We start from the raw sequence: 26,400 nt of genomic DNA, 5'->3' as shown, positions 1-26,400 counted from the left end.
TCGCTGTCTGCTCTTCTTTCCCATAATCCCCAAAAAAATAATAATTCTCCCAAAAATTCCAAATAAATAAATAAATAAATACTGCTCTGAGCCTCTAGGTGGCACTACCCCACTTCTGACACCAAATGTGGCAGGCTGGCAAGTGGATAGAGGCCCAGAGACAGTCTGTAGTTCAAAAAAATAACTATTTTATTATAAATAAACATAAAAATGAAAGGGCACAAGGGCCAAAATAAAGAGATTTAAACACAAATAAAGCAAGATGAAAAGCAAAAATAACAAAAATAACAATTTCCAGGCTGGGCAATGCCTTCACTGGAAACAAACAAACAAACAAACAAACAAACAAACAAACAAACAAACAAACAAACAAACAAACAACCTGCTTCCTCAGCTCCCTCTCCCTAAATGAGAAGCAGAGGCCTCCTTTTATGTCAGGTGGCTGGACGCTGATTGATCGTTAATTAAACTAATCATCTAATCAACCCCAGCCACCTGAACACAATGAACCCAGGCAGGTAGGGGAATTTAACCCCATCCCTGCCAATTTCTAAAGGGCATAGCCGTGCTCTGCCACATCAAACTACACTTCAATTCACACATTGATCACTCTTGCTTTTTAGTGATTAAAGATGTAATTAGCAGAAGACCCTGCCTACGGATTTCACATAAATCTATATTGATATTTCTTGGAATTGCTGAAAGATCCCCTAATGGTGATGTAGACCATGGCAAAACTGCAGAAGAAGCTTAAGGACTGAGAATGCATCTTTTAACCACCTTCATGTTTATTCCTCAAGGCAATACTTCTCTACTAGAAGCAAAGAAAAGCAACAAAATCAATAGTGGAACACTGCAGTTCTGAGAGTTTAAGTCCCAGCAAGGCGACTTCTTGAATTCCTGATGAGAATGTGAGAAGATCAAGAATCTTAAACTTGTGGTGGGAAAACTACATCTCATGCAATTTATGTACTAACCTCTGAGTTGTTTGTTCATGTGTTTGTTTAGCCTGTGTGACTTAAAAAGAGATTATACCAATGCAATAAGAAGTTTGAAGTTTATTTAGTATTAAGTTTAGAATTAAGAAATAGCACTTCATAGTCTGGATGTTTCTCTTCCTCTTTCAGCCTTCACCACACATCCTGTTATTACTAAGTGAAGGGGGTTTAAGGTAGAATGAAAATGTCCATATATAGTCATGCTTTAAAGTAACTGCAAGAAAGCCTACGTGACAAGACAGAGATTGTCATGGTGGCAGGAGGAATAAAACATGCTCGCTAAAGCCATAATAAGTTAATTATAAGTAGTTATAATATTAGTCATATGATGTGTTGTTATTGTATAATTTGATAGGCCACTTTAATGTTGCTAGCCGAGTTATGCTGGGCTGGAGAGTACGATTGGCTAAGATACATTTCTGCATTGAAGAAGAAATAGTATAAGTACTTACAGTTTGTTCTGCGTAGTCAGAACACAGCTCGATTTTCTAACACCTGAGTGTGTTGAATGTGTTGCTCAGGTTTGCAAACTACTAAACTTATTTACTCAAACTTGTTGTCTTGCTGAATCTCTGCCCTGCAGGAAGTTGAGAGATAAAACTTCCATGACAAACTGAATCGTCCTTTTTATTTTTTCTATTATTTTTTATTTTTTATTTGTTATGATTTTGATGGTTTGGTAATACCTTCCAGTGGCATTAATCTAAAAATTGTCAAAGGATTTGTTCATCCAAAACACACATATGCGTATTTCAGGTGATGCAACTCTAATGCTCAAGGTCTTTCAGTGAATTGGAACAAAGATAGCCCTTCATTTATTAAACAGCAACAGCAAATATTCTTGAGAATGAGTGCATTACATTAATTTATACAAATTGTAGCTGTTTCCACAAAAAAACAGGCTTCAAAATAGCTCATAGTTATGTAGCTATTTCTATTGAAGACTTCCTCCTCAAATATCCTGTAATATTTCCAAACTACCCATAGAAGGAAATTGGATCTTCTGCAACAAATTATTTACCAAATTATAACTAGAAGTCTGTTTTATGTCTTATAGTTGAACACTACTTTATTTATTAGTTTTAAATAGGTTTCAATACAGTTAATTGACTAACTATTAAGACAAAATGAACAACATTTGTTAACAGTTAATGACCGAATAAAATGCCCCTTAAAATAAAGCATCTACAAACTAGCTCATTCTTTGTTTACCAGTGGAGAAACAAAACCTTAAATAGACTACTTCCTTTATTAAATCCAGAGACAATTGCTGTTAAGCTTCAACAATGTATAATGTAATGTCTTGAAGTAGTGTAAACGCTTGGTTGGTTATTTTTCATAAATCTGCAGGAGCAGGAAAAAAGAGGAATTACCCCATTCCTCCTTCTCCAGGTAGCAGTCTGTGCATACTGAGACACAAAAGGGTAAACAGATGCAAAGAGGTTGTGACTTTGCCTGCTGTGATTTCTGCCACTATTCTTGGTGCCACATTTGCAACCCTGCAGAGAAGCATCAGTCTGGATAATTATTTTCTGGGCAGAAGAATGTAATGAAGTGTAAAAATCCTATCACAACTGCAAATTAAAACTCCATTTGCACTAACAGGTAATCAAGGAATACAGTGAAGTGTCCTTATTCTTCACTATAAAGTTGCATCCTTTCATTTAGTAAGTGTGGATAACTAGGCTGAACTAATGTAGGTATGAAATCAAATGAACCCCAGGTTACTGATGCTATACACTACTTGGCTGTCCACAAAATTGGAGGGACATAGGATTTAAAGAATTACATAAAACTGTATTATATATCATTTATTTCCCAAGTTTAGTGCAATATACAGTACTGTGCAAAAGTTTTAGGCAGGTGTGAAAGAATGTTGTAAAGTAAGAATACTTTCAAAAATAGACATGTTAATGAGATTATATTTATCAATTAACTAAATGCAAAGTGAGTGAACAGAAGAAAAATCTAAATCAAATCCATATTTGGTGTGACCACCCTTTGCCTTCAAAACAGCATCAATTGTACACTTGCACAAAGTCAGGGATTTTGTAGGCATATAGTCAGGTGTATGATTAAACAATTACACCAAACAGGTGCTAATGATCATCAATTCAATATATAGGTTGAAACACAATCATTAACTGAAACATCTGTGTAGGAGGAATAAAACTGGGTGAGGAACATCCAAACTCAGCTAACAAGGTGAGGTTGCTGAAGACAGTTTACTGTCAAAAGTCATACACCATGGCAAGACTGAGCACAGCAACAAGACACAAGGTAGTTATACTGCATCAACAAGGTCTCTCCCAGGCAGAAATTTCAAGGCAGACAGGGGGTTCCAGATGTGCTGTCCAAGCTCTTTTGAAGAAGCACAAAGAAACAGGCAACGTGGAGGACCGTAGACGCAGTGGTCAGCCAAGGAAACTTACTGCAGCAGATGAAAGACACATCATGCTTACTTCCCTTCGCAATCGGAAGATGTCCAGCAATGCCATCAGCTCAGAATTGGCAGAAAACAGTGGGACCCTGGTACACCCTTCTACTGTCTGAAGAAGTCTGGTCAGAAGTGGCCTTCATGGAAGACTTGCGGCCAAAAAGCCATACCTCCAACGTGGAAACAAAGCCAAGCGACTCAACTATGCACAAAAACACAGGAACTGGGGTGCAGAAAAATGGCAGCAGGTGCTCTGGACTGATGAGTCAAAATTTGAAATATTTGGCTGTAGCAGAAGGCAGTTTGTTCACCGAAGGGCTGGAGAGTGGTACACGAATGAGTGTCTGCAAGCAACAGTGAAGCATGGTGGCGGTTCCTCGCAAGTTTGGGGCTGCATTTCTGCAAATGGAGTTGGGGATTAGGTCAGAATGGTCTCCTCAATGCTGAGAAGTACAGGCAGATATTTATCCATCATGCAATACCATCAGGGAGACATCTGATTGGCCCCAGATTTATTCTGCAGCATGACAACTACCCCAAACATACAGCGAAAGTCATTAAGAACTATCTTCAGGAGGAGTCCTGGAAGTGATGGTATGGCCCCCACAGAGCCCTGATCTCAACATCATCGAGTCTGTCTGGGATTACATGGAGAGAGAAGCAACTGAGGCTGCCTAAATCCACAGAAGAACTGTGGTTAGTTCTCCAAGATGTTTGGGCCAACCTACCTGCCGAGTTCCTTCAAAAACTGTGTGCAAGTGTACCTAGAAGAACTGATGCTGTTTTGAAGGCAGTGGGTGGTCACACCAAATATTGATTTGAGGTAGATTTTTCTTCTGTTCACTCACTTTGCATTTTGTTAATTGATAAATATAAACTATTAACATATCTATTTTTGAAAGCATTCTTACTTTACAGCATTTTTTCACATCTGCCTAAAACTTTTACACAGTACTATATATATATATATATATATATATATATATATATATATATATATATATATATATAGAGAGAGAGAGAGAGAGAGAGAGAGAGAGAGAGAGAGAGAGAGAGAGAGAGAGAGAGAGACTGACCAGGTGAATCCTGGTGAAAGCTGTAATTCCTTATTGATGTAACCTGTTAAATCCACTTCAGTCAGTGTAGATGAAGGGGAGACAGGTTAAAGAAGGATTTTTAAGCCTTGAAATACTTGAGAAATGAATTGTGTATGTGTGCCATTCAGAGGGTGAATGAGCAAGACAAAAGATTTAAGTGCCTTTGAACGGGGTATGGTAGTAGATGCCAGGTGCGCCGGTTTGAGTGTTTCAAGAACTGCAACACTGCTGGGTTTTTCACACTCAACAGTTTCCCGTGTGTATCAAGGATGGTCCACCACCCAAAGGACATCCAGCCAACGAAAGGCCAGTGGTCGAAAACGGCTCATTGATGAAAGAGGCAAAAGGAGGCTTACACGAATTGTGCAGAGCAACAGACGGGCTACAGTTAGTCAACTGACAGTCCAGTATAACATTGGTGCCAAAAGACCAATAAAAGAATGCACAACTCGTCTTACCTTGACATGAATGGGGTATGGCAGCCAACGACCTTACAGAGTTCCACTTCTTTCAGCAAAAACAAGAAACTGCAGTTGCAGTGGGCTAAGGAACAAAAACACTGGACACTGGAGGATTGGAAAAACATTGTCTGATGAATCCCGGTTCCTGCTGTTTCACGCTGATGGGAGGACTAGGGTATAGAGAAAACCACATGAGTACATGCATCCATCATGCCGTGTGTCAACATTGCAGGCTGGTGGTGGTGGTGTGATGGTGTGGGGGATGTTTTCATGGCACACATTGGGCCCCTTGATAAAAGTGGAGCAACGTTTGAATGCCACAGTATATCTGAACGTCATTGCCAATCAGGTGCATCCCCTCATGGCAGCAGTGTATCCATCTGCTAAACGGAAATCAACAAATGTTTGCAAGTCACAATTCAGTAAGAAATGAAGGCAAAAACAACTAAGGCTTTTTTTTTTTTTTTCTTTAAATTTCACTAGCATCTAAATTGCAGATTCCCAAGAAACATAATTGATCTGATTGGGAATACCTACTCATATCTGAGCAGCTGCCAGTAAGCATTATAAGAGCACTTTTAATTGTAGATGTTTTTTCAAAGCCAAAACATTATCTCCTTAGGAATACTCATTAATAGTTTAGCAGCTGCCAGTTACTTTTCTAAAAAGTAACTTAGCCCCCTTGACACATCCCTTTTAGGTTTCAAATTGCCTATAGCACACATTTAACATTCACTATCTCTTTGTAACCCTCTTATAGCGATGCAAATCATGTCCAGCAATATCCATATTATCAGTCTTATCTCATTCATAGAGTGGTTTCAGGGCTCATCTCCTATTCATATGCACAAATAATTATGAATCATGAATAATTCAAGAGTGAATAGCCTTAAGGACTTTTCCTTTCTATGTGGTCTAGGATTTTGTTGGCAAACAGTGGAGTGGATTATCTTACTTCACATATGAATTATAGTGTAGAGGCACAGCACAGAGACTTCGAACTACATTAAAATTAATTGTGTTGATGACATTTTCCCCAGCATACAGCAAAACAGTAGCTGGCATTGTCTCTCCCATACTGCTCTACTCCAAGGTTTTCTCTACCTGCCCCACTTGTTGCATACACCTTAACCTAGGGGTCGACACTGTAAACAACATGCATATGTAAGAAAGGTAGATGCATGTTACAGCTTATTAAACATAGCATGAACCAAGAGATGCACATAAGTCTATTCAGACAGTCTTTTCACAAAAATGAAGGTAATTTGCTACAACTTTGATGACGCCATTATCTGTAAGGGATAAACCATGGTAAGTATTGAATGAACACTTTGAGTTGCTTATGCCACTTAAAAAAATGTCTTCATAATTGATACTTGTGCTATAACGAGATTCAATTGATTGTTAAATTTGGTAATTGGATTTGTTTCTTGCTCCTTTGTTACACTTAGTTTAAACAGTTAACACACATTGCGAGAATGTTATCATGAGTTTCTCAGAGTTTGAGTTTAAAATCCCACTTACACAGATAAAACTATTTGTTGTAACTGAAGATAGTAGCTGTTTTAGAACATGAAAGTGGCATTAAAAAAATAAAAATGGAAAAAAAAGGAATGAGAGCGGAGAGGAAAGTTATTGATTGTTTTGCCAAATTTAAAAACAGATGCAGACCTAATATCACTGCAAGCAATTGGTTTTCGACTGAAAAGCTGTAAGTTTGTTTGAACAATGGTTAAATCCAGGAATGAAAGAGTTTACTAACACCCATGTAATTGATGGTTTACAGAGTGATGATGAAATTGCTTTTGTTACTGAAAAAAAGAAATGTAGCTCTTGCTTGTTAAATGAGAAAAGAAAAAAAATGACATATCCCAGAATGCCATAGCTATCCAAGAACACTGATTGACTGGCAATCGGTTAAACTAATATATCTGTTCTTAATTTAACAAGCCAGGCAGGTATACAATGACAGGTTTCAAAGACTATAGCTGTCTGTGGTAAGGTAAGGAACTGTGTATAGGCCTGAATCCATTAAAAATAAAGTATATTAAATCTGTGATTTGTGTATTTAAAGCCAGTAAACCAGATTAGCATCTGACTAAAGGTACAGGCGGGATCCTATTAAGTTTAGTTAACGCTCCAAAACATGAGCTGGGATATTTTTGTTTTGTTTTGTATTGTTTGTTAAAAGAAGCCGAGCTCCCACTGAAAAAGAGACACTGCAGAAAAATAAACATACAGGTACCATCCTGTTTAAACCCATCCTTTAATGTCGAGAGTGCTTTATCCACCAAAGACATGTTAGGAACCCAAAACTGTGTTCAAAATTATACTGTAAATAAAGAAGCTTTGTCACAATTTATAATTATGAAGAAAAGTAAATGACATGTTAATGTATAATTGTATTACCCTACTTTTAGCAAACAATATGAAATGCTGAATTGAAATCACAAGCCCTGTTTTAAGTGTGACGTTTTAAATCTGTAATAATAATTCACTAATTGTTGAAATGATTGTTGCGTAAATCATTGTCGCTGTGGATTCTTTAATCAACAATACATTTGCCCCACACTCTCTTCAAAGCCACCCGGCCACTTTTATTTAGTAGATTCGTAGAATGAATCAAAGGATGACGTCAGAGAAATGTTTTAATGTTGGATAATGTCCAACCCTCTACAACAAATGGAGCTCAAGCTTACTGCATTTACATGTAGGTCAAAATATGTTTACTAGGCTCTATTACTGATCTAGGCTTTACTTATCTCTGCTTGTGCACAGTACCTTAATTCCTTTTAAGTTTGGTAATAATATGTGGTACTGGTAGAAATTAGCATGTGAGTTGTATGTAAGACGCATTGTTGCGGAAATGAAAAGTCTTACAATAGTATGGTTAAAGTAAATGATTAGTTGGCAATCAGAAATGTGTTTAAAGGTAATCTCTTGGGGTGCAAAAAAGGACAGTGGGCAATGAGATCAATGTGATACAGGAATTAGGCATAATTTGTTACATGCCATGTGTAACTTCTCTTTGTGCAGTCCTGTCTATGGACTTGTTTTTTTTTTTTTTTTTCAACACAGTATAACTGTCAGAGCCGATAGATAATAGTGACATAAAAACAACATGGGGGTGCTATAGATAAAGCAGTTCTAACTCAGAAAAAGAACATATTTATAGACAATACATGGTTTCTACATTTCAATCTAATCCAGAGCTTTTTTTTTTGTTTGTTTGTTTTTTTAATAATAATTATTTATTAAATATCATAAGAGGTCCATAGTGCAGGCAGAGAAAAAGAAGGTGGGAGGGGATATATCCTCAACGACTACCTTTAGGGAATGTAAACACTGGACTTATTATCTACTAAAGTTAACAACACATAAGACTTAACTATGGAGGAATGTTGTTGTAAACAGAGGTTAGAAAGTATAGTTTAATGGGTCAATATTAACCTGTTGACCTCAGCCTTGTTATATGCATTTATGTTCCCAACAAACAATAATTTGTTTTACATATGCCTCTTACCAGCTACAGTGCCTGTATGAAGTATTCACCCCCCTTGGACATTTTCACAGTTTGTTGTGTTACAACCTGAATTCTTGGTGCATTTAAATGGGATTTTTTTCCCTTTGATTTACACAACCTACTCAACACTTTCAATGAGTGAAAAAATGTGGGGGTGAAAAAACAAATCAATTAAAAATAAAAACCTGAAAAGTCTTCATTAAATAAGTATTCTCCCCCTTTGCTATGACACTCCTAAATAAGCTCAGGTGCAACCTGGGCCATGTAAAATCCTGCTTGGAATTTGCAAAAAGGCATGTGGAAGACTCTGAAAAGTTGTGGCAAAAGATTCTGTGGTCCGGTGAAACAAAAATTGAACTATTTGGCCTAAATGCAAAGCGTTATGTCTGGCGCAAATCCAACATAGCACATCACCCAGGCAACACTATCCCTACTGTGAAGCATGGTGGTGGCAGCATCATGCTCTGGGGATGCTTTTCATCAGCAGGGACTGGAAAGCTTGTTAGGGTAGATGGCAAAATGGATGGATCTAAATACAGGCAAATCCTTGAGGAATACCTTCTTCAGTCTGCAAAAGACTGGGACGGAGATTAACCTTTCAGCAGGACAATGACCCCAACGACACAGCGAAAGCGACACTGGAATGGCTTAAAAACAAGAAAGTGAATGTCCTAGAGTGGCCCAGTCAAAGCCCAGACTTGAATCCGATTGAGAATCTGCGGCAAGACTTGAAGATTGCTGTCCATCAACGATCGCATTCAGCTTGAGAGCTTGAACAATTTTGCCATGAAGAATAGTCGAATATTGCACGATCCAGATGTGCAAACCTGGTAGAGACTTACGTCAAAAGACTCACAGCTGTAATTGTTGCCAAAGGTGGTTCTACCTAGTACTGACTCACGGGGCTGAATACTTAACTAACCAAGACATTTTAGTTTTTTTAAAATTATTTTTCATTAACTGTTGTTTCACAATAAAAATTCTCTTGCCTCTTCAAAGTGTTGAGTAGGCGATGTAAATCAAAGGAAACAAAAATACCATTTAAATGCATCAAGATTTCAGGTTGTAACACAACAAACTGTGAAACTGTCCAAGGTGGGTGAATACTTACTATAGGCACTGTATAGTTCCAATGAACCATGGCTATAATGGAATAAGTGACCATTATTGAAGAGATGAACCACAATATTTAGCATCTGCTAATGTCTATTTTTAACCTACAGCTATCCATATGCTGGAAAGAGTTTATTTTGAGAGTGGGTGGATTACTTGATTGACAAGGACCTTTGGGTCATAATCCATTTTCAGCCCCGATAAGAAGTCAGTGAAAGTCATATATATCTAATGTCTGCCTATAGTCTTGAGTGAAATTATGGTCACTTGGAATAAAACATAATTAAGGACCTTTTTTTCATTATACTGTTTTAATAATATACAAATATACAAATATTATATACTAAACTTTAATATATTTTAATACACAAAAAAGCACTGTGTAAGAACTATAGGATGTCATTGTAATAAACATGGTTTTAAGGTAACCAGCTTACATTGCTTACTTTCTAAGTCCTATTTGTAACGATGAAGACGTCAGAGAGCCTTTATCTGAAGCCAATCACTCTATTACCAACATGTGTCAATACTAATCTAAATCTACCATCAATAATGTATTGAGTGATGTCTTGTCTTGTTTGATTGTTGAGTGATAAGCGTGACTAGATTAAGGAAATCTAGTGCATGAGGTATATACACATCTGTAAGTATCACAAGGCCTGTCTCACACCCTGGACCCAATTTGAGAACCATTGCCCTGAAGCAATAATCAGCTGGTGCAGTGTAGGCTTTCAAATCAGATTAATTCATTTCCATCAGTAACAGAGCAAGATCAAGTAGATAACGACCCCTCCTCCATGGAGATATAGATAACAGGAAAACAGTCACATTTATAGAACAAAACTTAATTTTGTTCTGACTGTAGTTATATTGATCATAGAAGGATAAACATTTCAGTGTAATTCTCCATTTATGGTTACCATAAATTACCACTGTAATTTATGGTAACCATGTTATACAATAATTAAAGTAAAATAATTTAAGAAATTAATTTAAGAAATACTTTCACTTTAAACTTCATTAAAACATAATAAACATTTCAATTGTATTGGAAAAATATACTTAAACAACTGTTGAACTTGTGTCCGCTTAGTATTCTAAAACCAATTTAAAACAGTTACGTTGTTACTTATTCATCAAACTACATTTGAATCTCATAGTTTTAGTAAATCTAAAACCCTGAGATTGTTAAACAAGTCAATATTATACCCTCTTAAAGTTTTTTTTTTTTTTTTTTTTTTTTTTTTTTTTAAATTTTTTTTTATTTTTTATTCACTAAAACATTTCATGGTTCATGGTAACGATTCATTTCATCGGAGAGTCATGGCACCTCGCATCCACCAGGTGTCGCACTTCTTAACCCAGACTAACACACTACCATAATACTGAATAAAATACATAAATACAATATTGAATATCAAAATGACAAAGGAAAGTTAACCCTGATACGGTTTGACCCTTTCTGGTTTCGCCACTTTGTGGTCTGTGAAATGTTTTTGTGAATACAGGGCTCAGAACTTTCACGTTAAACAAAGAAGAAGTAACCCTGATTTCCCCGTTACACTAATGTGATGTGGAAGGTTCTTGTTTCTTGCGTTCTTTACCATTATCAGATGGAATTTTAAAAACATCTTGTGTATAAAGATATCGTTCCCATCAAAAGGTACATACAATTCGATATCAGTTCAGACATTGGTGGTGCTGGGCCCACTTTCCACAATATTGGTGGAGCACAGGCACCACTGGCCCATATATCCCGGTGTCTATTGTTTAGGAGCACAGGAAGGCTGGTTCATGCCCATAACCTGCAGATCAAACCTTGCTCAACACAGGTTGTTACAATTACAGTATGTTTTATTCTGCAGCAGCGCTGGAATCTCTAATCACATGTGTATTATGTGGCAGGCATTAGAATAGATACAACGGTATTGTTTGCTAAAAAAAATAAATAAATAAAAATCACATTTTTGTTTAATTTAAATATGCATTCAAATCACCACTTTTCATTTGTTTCCCAGAGGATTATCATAATCATGGAAACCTTCAAGAAATTAATGTTCACATCCCTTTGCAAGTGTTACATTTAACAAAAGCTCATCAAAACGTGTATTGCATGACAGAAATCAATTGTAGAATCTAGCAGCACTTACTTATAATGCTTATCCTTTAGACCACTATTGACGTGTCTCTTGAAAGGGAAAACACTTCTTTATTCTCGTTCCTAAAAGGCAAAAGTATAATATAAAATATAAAACCTCAGCAGCTGTTATTTTGAGTACAGTACCTAAGAGAAATATGCTATTCCTCCTTAACACATAAGTAAAGCTATAATAATAAGGCCAATAAATACTTTTGTGGAACTGAATCAGTCATGGACACTATGCAGGACCGAGAAAAGAAGTGAAATTGATTTTTTAGAAAAGTGCCAGTTCATCATTACACGAGACACTTGCCATTGATTTTTTTCCTCTTGTTTGTTTGTAATTTTGTTACCTCTGAGCAGGCTGCTGAGTTTACTCTTGTAGAACTGTGCATGCTTTCTTCATGAAGAATCACAAGATCAAAGAAAAAATGCAAAATGACTAATTTGGAACAATTGTTTAGTTATTGTGAGAGTTTTGGAATACTGCACCCTAATGTCAATGTGCAATTGAATTGCAGAAATAAACAGCATGAAATGTTTTATTTATAGTGATTCGGCTATCTGAATTTAACTGGCTTTTAAATAGTTATGTTAACTGCTATACAAATTAGAAGCCTGATTTGAGGTGGCATCACTGGCTCTGTGATGGGGACTGTGATAGATAGAGAAAGAATCGATATTGTAACTCTCCCTCCCAGTCAGAAAGGGCGCCGGGTAAGGTTGGTAGTACACTTCCCCATAGATGGGTCGTCTTGAGGAAAGTGCGTAACTGCAAGTACTCTAAAGCTGTTCTTACAAAGGTTCCCACCAAGTGTTCCTGTCAGGACACTGCACTCTGATTTTTTATCATATTATTTTAATAAAATAATGAATAATCCTCTCCTTACATCGAAACCCTAAACCTAAGATCAGTATCCAATACTGCAGCCATTACACATAAATGAGTTCATGTTTGGCAGTAAATAAGCGTTTTTGTTAATTTATAAAAAAAAGTGACCAGAGGTGCTGACTTCCTTAGTTGTCCTGACAGGAACATTTCATGGTACCTTTGCAAGCACTGCTACTCTAAATAACTCCATTGCAATCAAATACGGGTCAGGCAGAGATTGGATAAACCATGGCTACTGGCTGATTGCAGGGAGAAGTTTGGTGGTACAAAGGGGATACATGTGTGTAAGTACAGTCCCTTGCGCTGAAACGCAACATACAGCCAGAGCCTTGCTTATTTGTTTTGTTTGTTACTTGTCTTTTTTGTATTATAAAGGAGGAAAATGGAGCTAGGGGCTGAAGCCACGGAGCCAACTCAACTCACTGAGCACTACCCTTACCCCACAACACCTCCCAATTTCGTGCACGGGACTCTGGATTGGGGATTATTTGTGCATTGTTATTGTTTTTGTTTTGGCCTGCAACCCAGCCGTGTATGCCCCGATACCATCGCTGGTAGAGGGGTGAATCTTTTTGTTATTGTTTAAAATAAACACTGACAGTTTTGGGAGAAATACTGTTTGGACATTGCATCTATTTCCACACCACACACACCGGACGACAGGAACATTTTTCATTTTGGGCTTGTAACAGGGTACAATAGGGGGTGTGGGTATTTACTGCTTGACAGGAGAAACTGGAGAGAGACTGGGGTTTTATTTGACACACCCTTCAATTTAATTTCTTAGTCTAGTCAACACATGTTTTGACAAAAGTGTATTTTTGGTTTATAAGCAGTTGGTTTGAATATTAAAGAAAGGTCTTGTAACATGTTACCTGGGTCAGCTTATTTCACAATAGCATCCTATTCTCTAGAAACACATTTTGCAGAACATTCACAGATTTAATGGCTATGATCATTAGCACCAGTTCCACAGCTTGGGAAATTAAAAAATAGGAGGGAATTCCTTTCAAGTAAATTGTAATTTAAAATTACTGACATCCGAGTCAGCCACGTACCTCAAACATTTATAACTATTCTGTTCATCAAGTTTTTCCCCATTTCAATAGAATGCAAATGGATTAAATACATGTTTATTAATTGCTTTTATATCCTCTCATCGCATTTGCATAGGTTGACTTGGAAATCATGAATAATAATAATAAAAAAGAGACTATGATTCCCTCTTGTTGTGAAACTATTCAAACTCCACAGTTTAGTACATCATACAGTATATACAGTACCTATAAAGCTAAAAGCAAGGCTACTGCAGTGCAAAGATTCAGAAATAAAATATATATATTTAAAAAAACGACATGGAACCAAAATTATAATAAAGTGAAACAGTAATATTGATTTTTTTCTTTACAGGGCAGATGGTAATGCATCCCACACACCTTGTAATGTTAATGTAAAGTCTATATATGACTATGTGCAGAGAAATTATGCTATTGGTATTGGAATGGTTTTTAGTCAGAGAGTTAGAACTACATTGGACAATAGGTAAGTACATTTTGAATATGCTGTACTCTACAATGTTTCTGACATGTGGTCCATTAGCCCGTTAAGAGCTGAGTGTAACTATTCAGCTCCAGTTGTGGGAAAGCAAAATAACTGCTAAATAACAGATCCTGTTTGATATAAACTTTTATGTTGTTAACTGCTACTGCCCTGTATCCCCACTCCTAGCCACAAATACAACCTTATAATTATATGAATGACAGCTGTGTACCTTCCTGGCCAGATTACATATAATCTCACTTTTAGGTTGTTTTCAAACTGCACATATTGGGCTTACTGCCAAAACTGTTTTGGACTTAAATAGGGATCATTGCATTACTGACCTATACGTGGTAATAATGTTCATGAGATGCTAATATATCTCAGGACCTGCAATAATTGCACACTGGTTAGACTTGTAAGTATGAATTCATCTTCCTACACATCTCAATGACTTGCTCTCGAAATATATTCCTGTCTGTACTTTGGGTTCCATGGAGGCTGGAGTCTTCACTGCCCCATCTGTGTGGAGGAAGAGGTTTTTTTTTGTTTTGTTTTTTTTTCCACACATTTAGATATGATTTGAGTGATCTTGAAGTATTTAAAATACACTTGTCCAGCCTAGTTTTTATCAGCTTTATTTCTTACATATTTTTTTTTAATCTGATTATTGTGAGTTTAGCCAGATCTTAGTTATCCACTATACATTATCATGAGGTTCTGTTTAAAAATGCTGCTATTAAAAAGTAAAGGGTATATATATATACTTGTACTAAGCATTTCCTCATGACACAGTGGTTGTTGCTTACTTTTCCTATTCCAAGTAAAAAAAAAAAAAAATATTCTAAACTAATCAACATGGAACTAATGTTTCTATATTTTTAATCACAGACAGTTTCGGAAGAATCCCTGTATAGCACCGGTTAGTACTGTAGCTGCGGTATTTAAAAATCTGCTGTAGTTATTGCTCCATTTCATTCCTTTGACAAATGCTTAGGGTTCCCTTCTACAAGTTGAATAGAAGGTTTTAAATACTCTCCAAGGGATGACACTTGTTTGACACTCCATAATATCACAGGTATATAGTTTATTGTATTGTTTTATTACATTTTTTTTATTTGGAATTGGCAATTTAACCCCCGTTTTTCTCACAATTTGGAATGCCCAATTATTCAACCCAGCTCACCGCTGCAATCCCCGCACTAACTTGGAAGAGATGAAGATGAGCACTTGTGTCCTCTGCTTTTTTCCGCACTGCAAGCCCGCCATGACGCCATTACAGAACTGCAGTGTTGGAGGACCACACAGTTCTGAATTGCACACAAGCAGGCCTGCAGGCACCTGGGCAGCACATGGCAATTTATGAGCCACCCCCTGGGAACTCCCAGCCACGGTCAGCAGTGACATAGCCTGGATTTGAACTGGCAATCTCCAAGCTATAGGGCGCATCCTGCACTCTGGGCAGAGTGCCTTTACTGGAAGTGCCACTCGGGAGCCCCCACTACAGTTTTGTGTTCTACTCATGTGGCAACTGGAGTTATGTGTGGCATTCTGAGGCAGAATCATCAGCTTTCTTGTTTCCAATTCCAAACACAGCATTTTATTCCATGTAATTGTACTTTATGTTAGTTTTAGAAATGTAACAATAATGTGGATTATGGCATAAGACAAAGTTATGTCTTAAGGAAACTAGAACATATAGAATGGGGAGCAATGGTGCATGCTCTACTCTTTTATTTACATTTTTATGAAATCCACTAAAACTAATTTTCCAGATCATTGGAACACAGAGCTCTGGAGATGCATCCAAGAATACTTTCCTGATTCATTTTTGTATTTTTAATTTAAGAATAATTTAGGACTGTAGCTACATATAGTTAACAAAATAATGACAATAAATCATATCTACCAGTAATATGTATTACCATTGTAGGTCTCACATTGGGTTTTTGGCAATGACACAATTTAGAATGGATGTCAATAGCTGTATTTCATAATGTTTTTTTTCACAGAAACTAGAGGAAAATAACTACTTTCCTTTATGAAATATATCCACAGAGATCAGTGTTCATTCAGTTTAAAGATTTGAGAGCAAAATGTCATCATAATTGCAAATGGTAATTGCAAAAAGACAGTTAAACAACAACTAGGTTCTTGTTAGCAAGCAAAGAGCTGTTGGTTGAAATGCTGTGTGTAGCCGATAATTCGTATTTTACATTTTTCAATAAAAAATTACTTAAACACTTAAAATTTTGATGCGCGTGCATGTTTGAGAGAATTCAGGTTTGGGAGTATAAATCAGGTTTATGGCCAAAAGAACGGCCAAAGAGATGGATAGGGTAAATCTCATTTACTTGTGTAAATGACGAAACACACAGGAATATCCACGCCCAGTGTCGCATGGAAACCCGCATTTCACGTGTAAATGTGAGCTTGTTTACCCTTAAGTGACATCACTATAAATATTACAAGGGAGCGGGTCAGTTGTTATTGTGGATTCCAAGACAGCAGAAAGTAAGTGGCTGATGGGTGGTTTTATGGTTAGCAGTGGTTTAGTTTACCTTAACGATAATGCGGGCGGCTTTTTTATTATTGTTTTTTTTCCTGTGTCTAGCCTGTCATGTTTCATCTCTCTTGTGGGTTTACATATATAAATATATATACAACCACTTACCATGAACTGCGTTATGCCCTTGTTATATTATTAAAGCAGCTATTTGAGAATACCCTTGATATAAAAACTACGCTAAAGTTAAACACGAACAATAAGTGAGCTGCTTAAATGTCTAACTGAATTAATTCCCGTCTTTTTTTTAATTTTTTTTTTTATCCCAACTATGCCTGAAGACAACACGTGTCCACCCTCTATGTTAATAAATATAGTTGGTGAACTGCATGTCATGAGCCAGCTCGATCGCCCAAAACAGGGCATCGACATATATACCAACAAGTTTTTGATGCCCTCTCAGAATTGACGATATAAAATTGCAATAAACATATTGATTGTGTTTTATTTGTTTGCATCAATAATATTTAACACAATAGTAAATCCAACACAACTTAAAAGAAAGGAGAGAATCTCTAACAGCACGAGCCTCCTCAGATCGCTGATGTCCAATTTTAACTGACGGCTGAGGTAACCTTCACAGTTGCCAAGTCTGCTTATGATAAGCTGGATTGGACTTGTTTTTTTGAGAGTCTTTGGTTGTAATTTGCATAAACACCCATACTATGGGTTGCTAACATGGGTTGGGCTTGTTTTTTTGAGAGTCGCTGGTTGGAATTTGCATAAACACCCATACTCTAACATGGGTTGGGCTTGTTTTTTTGAGAGTCGCTGGTTGGAATTTGCATAAACACCCATACTCTAACATGGGTTGGGCTTGTTTTTTTGAGAGTCGCTGGTTGGAATTTGCATAAACACCCATACTCTAACATGGGTTGCGCTTGTTTTGAAAGGCAGTGCCACTTTTTTTTTTTTTTTTTCTGGTGAGACTTGGTAACACTGGTAACCTGTTGTTGACAAGAATTTGTGCAGGATACAGCAGGCAGTGGCAATTTTGGGAACAAACTAATGCTGCACTTCAGTTTTCACAAATTGTCACTAGTAATCTTAAAAAAAAAAAAAAAACAGCAAGCGTACTTTATGCATTGCTAATTTACATATCAAGTTCCACCTTTCACATTCATTTGCTTGACGTCGGGTGAAAAGCCAGGTTTACTCGAGTAAAATAAACTGAGCGAATGGAAACTAAAAAAAAAATTTTACACAAGACATTTCTCGAGCAAATGTCTCGAGCTAAAAACAGAAAAAAAGCATGGAAACTCCACCATTGTTCTTGAATGGGAAATAAAATTGCCCACTTTTCAGTATATGGTACTGAATGTAGAAAGGTAGAAAAACTACTGTACAAATGCTTCAAGTTGTAAATCATGGTTTGTTTTGATTCAAATTCACCAGTCTATTCTGGTCCAAAATGTGCAAAGAGTTGCCAAAAAGTTGAGTTCTAAACTTCATATATTCTCTTTTTGGGTGTGAAATTATCTGAACTAGAGGATCTCTACCATAAACTAAATTTAGTTTTTACTAAATTTTTGGGCGCTGCTTGTGTAAAGATAAAAAGACATAAATAAAATATATGCACCCATGCTTGTTTTTTTGACTGCCAATGTATCATTATGTAGTTGAACATTTTACTTAATACATTTTTTTAATTTGCTACTATTTGAATTCACAATGCTTTCTTCCCTTGACTGATAGTTGGAACTGCACTTAATACATGCAGTGCCATTCTGCTTTGCTGAAAATGTGAGACAGGTGAATGATACAAGTTAACTACATCCATTGAAAAGGATACATTGCACTGGGAAACTCAAGAACCTGTGTTGCTACCTTACATGAATAGAAATGTTGTACAGGTTTCTACAAAACAATAGCTATGTGAGTTTAGTTGTTTAATGTAAATACCATATAACAAAAATAGAGGGAAACATTTAGAGGGGAATAGTTAAAGTATATTGGTACATTTTTTTTTTCTGTCAGTTGTTATATAACTTTAAGACATTACAATCTTAAGTTACCCATTGCCTTTATACAGTTTGGATTTCTCTTCTAGTTTTTTTAAGACAAAATAAGCATATATTTGTATATAGAGTCTGCTGTATTAGCGATACGCACCGTTTCTATCGTTTTTTTCAAATGACCTTGTGCTAAAGTACTACCCAGATAAATGATTCATACAGTACTGGTCAGTGTTCTTACTCTGATTTTATTGTCTTACCATCTTCTGGAATTCTTTATTTGCTCATCTGTTGCCAGTGTAAGCCCAAAATCTACCTCATGCACCTGTTATCAAAATCATTCAAACACCTTTCTAGTCTTTCATCTTATACCAACAGTTCCTACCATAGGAAACACTGACACAGCAGCTTTTCAGACATCTAGTTTAATCTTTATGCCCACAATGTGACTCTAATCAGTTTGCAGAAAGCAGTTCCTGCCATTCCCAGTGTTCACATCCATCTCAATGTTTTCTTCAATCAATTATACCACTCCCTAGCAATTTATTATATAGCTCTCTCCATTTTCTCAGTATCCTCACCACCTCTCTTATCATTCCTCACTAGATATTATATCCAATTAGCTTTTGATATACTATTTTATCCAAAATTGCAAACAGCACTTCCAACTCTTTTAACAGCAGTATCAGCAAAGTAATGGAAACAGCTGCTAACTGCATTGTGTTTCGCTACTGCTGCCTATGTTTTCCATGTCTTGTACTGTACCATGTAGCAGTCCAGGTATGTTGTTAATACTCTTCCCCATACTAACATTAAACATGTCTGATTGCATTTATTTCCAGTTCCCTATTATGTCACACAACCTTAGTTCGGGTGACTGTAGTTCAGATTACACATTTTCCTAAAAATATGTATTTCTTGTTTTGTTTACTTTGAATGTGTTTTGGTTGTGTATTTATTTAAAAAATACAACTAAAATCTTGATAACAACCTTGTTGAAGTTCAGGAAGTGTGGAAATGTTGTCCTCTTTCATCCTCTAGTCTAACCAGCCTCCCTATTTACCCCAGGGTATGCTTTTTCTGTATGTCTGCGTGGTTTGCCCCATCCCCACCATCTCTGAAGACTCAAGTCCAAACCTCACCTCTTCTAGAACAGTGCTCCTGAAAACCTCCTCCCCCTCACTTACAGACATTGATCTGCCTAGTGAACCTAACCTAATTTATGATTGTTTCATATTTTTGAATCAGAACAAAAGGTAATAGATTGAAGTTGTACTTTTTGTGTTTTACAGGAAGGGTTTCACAGAAGCAACAGAGAAGTGAAAACACGGATACCAGCTTACCTTAGATGTCCTTGAAATAACTAAGTGAAGATTTCTAAATCATTTAATCTGGGCAATGATCCAGATTGAGTACGTGGATATTGATGATAATCAATGCCAAAGCTTAACACTTCAATTTTTTTTTTTTTTTTTTTAATGGAATTAGCAGACAAGAATCAATGCTCTGCCAGCAAAGTCTCACTACAAATAGACATCTATCAATCCGTCTTTCTACCAGGATAAGAATCAATGTACCATCTTATTTCCAACAGGATCCTGGTAAACAACATACTTCAATCACATACTATATACTGGACAGTGTATGTGTGTGTGTGTGTGTATATATATTAAAAACAAACTGCCCAACCAGTGCATTAGTGGTATATGCACCAGACCAAAAAATATTACATTAGAGCTATAATTTTCATGAAAGTAAATCATCATGGTCTATGTAAAACATATCCATGTAAAAAGCAGTTCCGTAGCTATACCATACACTTATTTTAAAAGTGTGACATACAGACAGATGGATGAAAATACAACTAGGGAAACCTTATTAGTAAGTGCCATACAACTAAGTCCAAAGTATTCAGGGTAGAGGATAAATCCATGTTCAGGGCAAATTCTTTTAGAATATGAGCTTCAAGTGAATGAAAATGCTATCTAATTGCCTATTACCATCAAGTGTCATTTGGTTCAGTAGGCTGGATAAATGGTGCCTTTCTGATTATTGTGATATTTTGTATTTATTCAGTTTATGAAGTTTGCACTATGTCAAATACAACAATTAACATCAAAACAGTAGAATCATTTTTTTGTATCAGTAATTAACTGAAAGGGCCTTAAAAAATGAATTGCCAGTTATCAAAGTCTGCAAGTGACTTTTTTTTTAAAGCAAAAAAATGTGGTATATTTCTTCAAACCAATAAGATAATTGTGTCAGTAAAAAGTAATTGGATAGTTAATGATCTAATAACACTACTATTATTCCTCTAACACCTCTAACAGCTTTTTTATTACTGCAAATATCCTATTTCGTTTAGAAGCCTTCATTTTTTAAAAATATATTGCTACAGAAACCATTAAGAAAGATGTTTCATGTGTGAATTATTGGATTTCTTGCAAATCTGACAAAGTAGAATGTAAATCCCACCTGTACCACTGTAAGTGAGCCTTGCCCTTTAATTGTGTTAGGCCTGAATACACATACATATGTGTTATTAGGCTCAAAACCAACGGGGACCAGATTTGTAATCTTATGTCCTCTGCAGTGATGGTACCCTACATTTGGAAATGCGTTTCTTTACTTTTGCATTATTTAATTTTACCTATAGCTATAATATAAGAAAAAAGCCAAAAAGAGTTAGGAATTATCAGTCTCCCAGGTACATATACATTTTAAGGTGTCTTTAAAATAATGGCTATACTTTTTTAAGGGGATGTTTGGCAATTTTTTTTGGTGTGGAGGACACTTCAGCATCACAGAATCCAATGAATTTGAATCACCCATAAACCCAATCAAATTCCTAAGTGCATGAAGGTCAACAGTCTGTGTAATGAATAAATTCAACATTGCTTCTTTGGCAGTTGAACCAAGAGCAACCTATAATTCTTCCTATTTATCTTCCTTCCAGGCCACTATTACATTCTCAGATCCTGCATTGGGAACATGGATATTGTAACCCATATTGCTCAGGGGGATTTATGGTATTAAAATGCATCCCATCCTTCCCTATTAAGACATTATAACCCTTATGGAAATAACCTATAGAAAGTCCAATAGCAAATTGGTCAAGTCCTATAGTAAATTGATCAAGTCCTATAAAATATCCTATAGGATTTCTTTAAAACCTTTTTAGTCCTATAGCATGTCCTATAGTGCTAATGTAGGGAGACCCTTTTGAATACTATAGAAGGATATTTTTTTAAAAGAATCCTTTAGGATTTCTCTAAAAACCTTTTTAGTCCCATAATGTCCTACAGTAAGACTATAGGATCCTATAGGACATTTCTGAAAGGGAATGTATTACAAGAAGACAACCATACATTGTGGAAATCATAGATGAATGCAGGTCAAATCTAAAAAAAAAAAGTCCTCAACTTTCTTTAAACTGCTGTGTCAAGCCAAGGGGCAGGGTGATCAAAAGGAGGTATGTAAGGGCAGATGTTTCAATGGGGTTGTGTCCTCTCACGAAATAGTGGATGCAAGAAGGACTACAACAGACAAAATGTCCGCCCAAAAAGACTACAATTACCAGAACCCAGGATAACGACACAGGGTGCAGTCAGCACACCTGCACAGGGTGTGCCCGGCCCAGATAAAGGAGCTGGTTAGCAACAAAATGGGAAAGTTAACAGTTGGCTTTTCAACTCTCATCTCATGCATTCTGGTATTTATCATCCTGCATATCTTAAAAAGCAGGTAAAAGGTACTAAAATGTGACTGAACTGCCCCAGATTAGGAAATGTCCTCTTTCACCTTACAATTCCTTGACTGCATACACAGCTGAGTAAACTAGTTATATATTATCCTTAAAACTGTGAGATACATATGTCTACAGATGAAAGTTCTTGCATACCTTAAATTGTAGCTACACTTCTGTTACAGTATTTAATGCATGTACTACACATAAAACTATCTTCTTGTCCCAAGGAATATAAAATAAATTAACATTTCCTTAAATGTTAATTACAGGTTTAAAATTATTATTATTAAAAGTATTTCAGTTATTTACACAGTACATAATATCAGTTTCAAAGCACAAACCAAGTCAAAGTTATACACAAATCAGAGCTTCTGATGCTATAAGAAATATAAAAACAGTGTAGGTATGTCATTTAGTGAGAACTAAATAAAATCTGGGATGTCCAGTTAAATAGCAAGGAAGACCATCTTGGAATTGATAATTACAATGGTGTCATTTAATTAGAACCTAGGGTTTAATGACAGTGTTGTGGAAACCACCTAAGATAACATAGGCTATTTAATCTCATACAACTCCAATTTGCTATATTAGGATACATAGGGTAGATCTGTCAAAAAAGTGTGCATGTAACCACCACCTTATTATTTTGCAACTATCCGGAAATGCCACTCATCAATTGTGAAAGGCAGCCAACCAACATGCAACTTACTATCTGGCATGGGCATGCATTGTAAACAGAAATAATAATAATAATAATAATAATAAATAATAATAATAATAATAATAATAATAATAATAATAATAATAATAATAATAATAAGCAGTTAATAAGCAGTTAAAAATAAAACAGGACCAATAAAACTCCAGCTGTTTTTTTTTTTTTTTTTTTTTTTTTGTTTGTTTGTTTTTCCGCAATATTCGGTTATCTGTTCCCTGTTACATATATTAAAAAAAAACTTGTATTAACAGGAACAAAAGAACGATCAATCCCAATGTATAAAGTGGCCACTCTTCACGACCCCTTGCTCGCTCTCTTACTGTTTAGTCAAAATAAGTCTGAATTTTATTTAAGTGCTTGTGCAGCATGCACAGTATGTATTCTTAAGTAGGAAGTGTTGATTCAATTATTTTTCCAATTCTTCAATTTATGCTGCTTAGAAATACCAAAGGCACCCATTGGGAGTTTTCAAACTTTACATACGGTCAGAATGATTTAGTTATAAATTTGAAGTATCAGCTTAGTTTCAAGGATTTCTGCGTACAATTTGTGGCCAAAATTGTGACCATATGGTAACAGCTAATTGTGTGTCTTGCAACAGGCTTAGTCAATGTTTTGGATATTAAAGTTTTAATACTAATTGTGTGATACATAAATTAGTATAAAGTATAAAGGGGGCAAAATCTGAATCACATTACCACATTACTGTTACAAGACTACATCCCCACCTGCCACCCTCCCGCAGCCCTGTTGGCAGACCTGTTACAACACAAGGAGCATGGGTACACATAAAAATGAAACTTGCTCCCAAAAAATACAAACATAATAACATAAAACTGTATCCCATCATGTTTTGTTACAGAGGTACAGTCAGCACTCACATATCCGACCCTATAAAATGTTAACTTCTGTGACGGTTAATCAAGTGTGACGCATATCTGATTATTTCATTTTGGCCCATTCCAATCCTTATCCGTTTTTTCAGGGAACACAAAAAAGATGCAATGAAAGGACTGTGTTTTAAAATAAGTAGGCTTACATTTAGATGTACTGTATTGGTTTTGTCGGTACAGTATTTTATTTTCAACAGAAGTATTTTAATTCAGAATGATATGATTCTGAAAATATCACTTGCAAAAGAGACAAGGTGTGGACTGCAATACAATACATAATATTGAATCTGGTACATGTTGTAGCAGTATGCAAAATTCCCCATTTAGACCCAACAGCAAAATGAAATCAAAACGTTACCCATATACAGAACTTCACAAAACGTAAAAGGCAATTTAGCAATAGTTTAAAAAAAAAAAAAAACACCACCACAGTTTCCAGAATTAAAACAGTATCCAAAGTCAGTATTCAAAATTGCAGAATATAGTGCTCGATAAGGCAAAGGACAAAAGCAAATAAAGATTACAGAATAAAAAAAAAATTACCCACGGATAATCAAATAAATTGTAACAGTAAAGAGATGGTCTTTGTATCAGAAAACTGGTGATGGAGTCGGAAATCGTGCGTGACGGGTAAGTGCATTAATGTGTTAGGTGTGTATAGTATATATATAGATATATATATATATCTATATATATATATTAGATATATATATATATATATATATATATATATATATATCAGATATCATAAGAGTATTAAGATATACTGTATGCGTCTCACTATATGACATACTGCAGTCGACCAATCTAGCTCGAGATTGCGGTTCCAGGTTGACCTTTTATGTAATCAGGGTGGGTTCCAACTGGAAAATACATTAGTCACCTAGGAGGCAGCACCTGTGTTGAAAACTGGAAGAACACGGATGGCAAAGAAAGCAGTGGAAAATGCAAAGGCTGCCCTTCGAATTGTTAATATCATGTGGAAAGTTCAGCATGAATGAGGGGGTCTTGGTATCACTTAATCTCCTCCTACATGGCACAAGGCAGCCTGAGCTCAATGGTGGAAGTTGCTACTCACTCCTCAACGAGATGCAAAAGCAGGAGGAGAGGATGAGGTGCATAAAGGCCATTTCCCAGGCCAAGCAGGGAGAATGGATGAGATGGGAGAGTGTGGAACAACGCAAGGTCGGCTGGCAAGACCTATGAACAATGGAACAGAGCAGGATCAGTTTCGTCACCAGGTCAACATATGATGTTCTCCCATCACCATGGAACCTAAACCTCTGGGTAGGAGAAGATCCTTCATGTCTTTTGCGTTCATCACCTACAACATTAAGGCACATTTTGACAGGATGAAGGAGGGTCTTAGCCAAGGACAGTTTACTTGGTGCCATGACCAGGTGATGCTTTAGCCTTAGTATTGGAAGAAAAGTGTAACCTGACCAATAAGTTGCCTCCAGTTCCATTAAAACATTACATACAAAAGACAACATTCCTCTGTCCAGGAGAGAAAAGGTGTTAAAACCAAGCCTCGCCCAACACAACTGGAAGCTGCTAGAGACTGGAAAATGCTGGCAGATGTTGGTCAAGAGCTTATTTTTCCACCTGAGATTGCCACCACTAACCTTCAACCAGATATTGTCTTGTGGTCTGGATCAGTGCGCCTTGTTCACCTGATAGAGTTAACAGTACCATGGGAGGATGCTGTAGATGAGGTGCATGAGAGGAAGAAACTGCAGTATGCTCAATTAGCTGCTGAAGCAGAACAGCGAGGATGGAGAGTCCGGGTTTACCCAGTGGAGGTGGGTTGTCAAGGATTTCTGGCACACTCTACAACCCGGTTTCTCACAGATATCGGATTCAGTGACCAAAAGTTGAGTCACACAGTGAAGAACTTATCTGAAGCAGCAGAGACTAGCAGCAACTGGCTGTGATTGAGATGGGAAGATTCTGGTTGGGGATCTCAAGCACAATAGAAAGAAAAAAACACTGATGTATGAGTAAGTACGCTGAGTTGAGTTGAGTGGTGGATGGAGGGAGGTAATGCTGGGACGCCAAAATCACCATAAAGCCCTCTTGAGGTGTCATGGGCTAGTCGACGAAACACAGAGGATGGAAGGTGCCCACCTGAAGACCCCAGAGATGTACCATACTTAGGTCAATCCAGACAGTTTTCATGATGATGTGCTGGGGTTGATCACTGGAGCCAGCATCGCAGCTGTTGTGTGTTGTGATGCGCTGGGGAAGCAAAATAAGCTGATGCCTGGAGCCAGCATTATACTGCAGTCATCAACACCAGGCAGAAGAATATCTACATCAT

This window comes from Polyodon spathula, chromosome 7, assembly GCF_017654505.1.
Source record: "Polyodon spathula isolate WHYD16114869_AA chromosome 7, ASM1765450v1, whole genome shotgun sequence".
Taxonomy (NCBI): Eukaryota; Metazoa; Chordata; class Actinopteri; order Acipenseriformes; family Polyodontidae; genus Polyodon; species Polyodon spathula.
Note: the sequence above shows the minus strand (reverse complement) of the source record.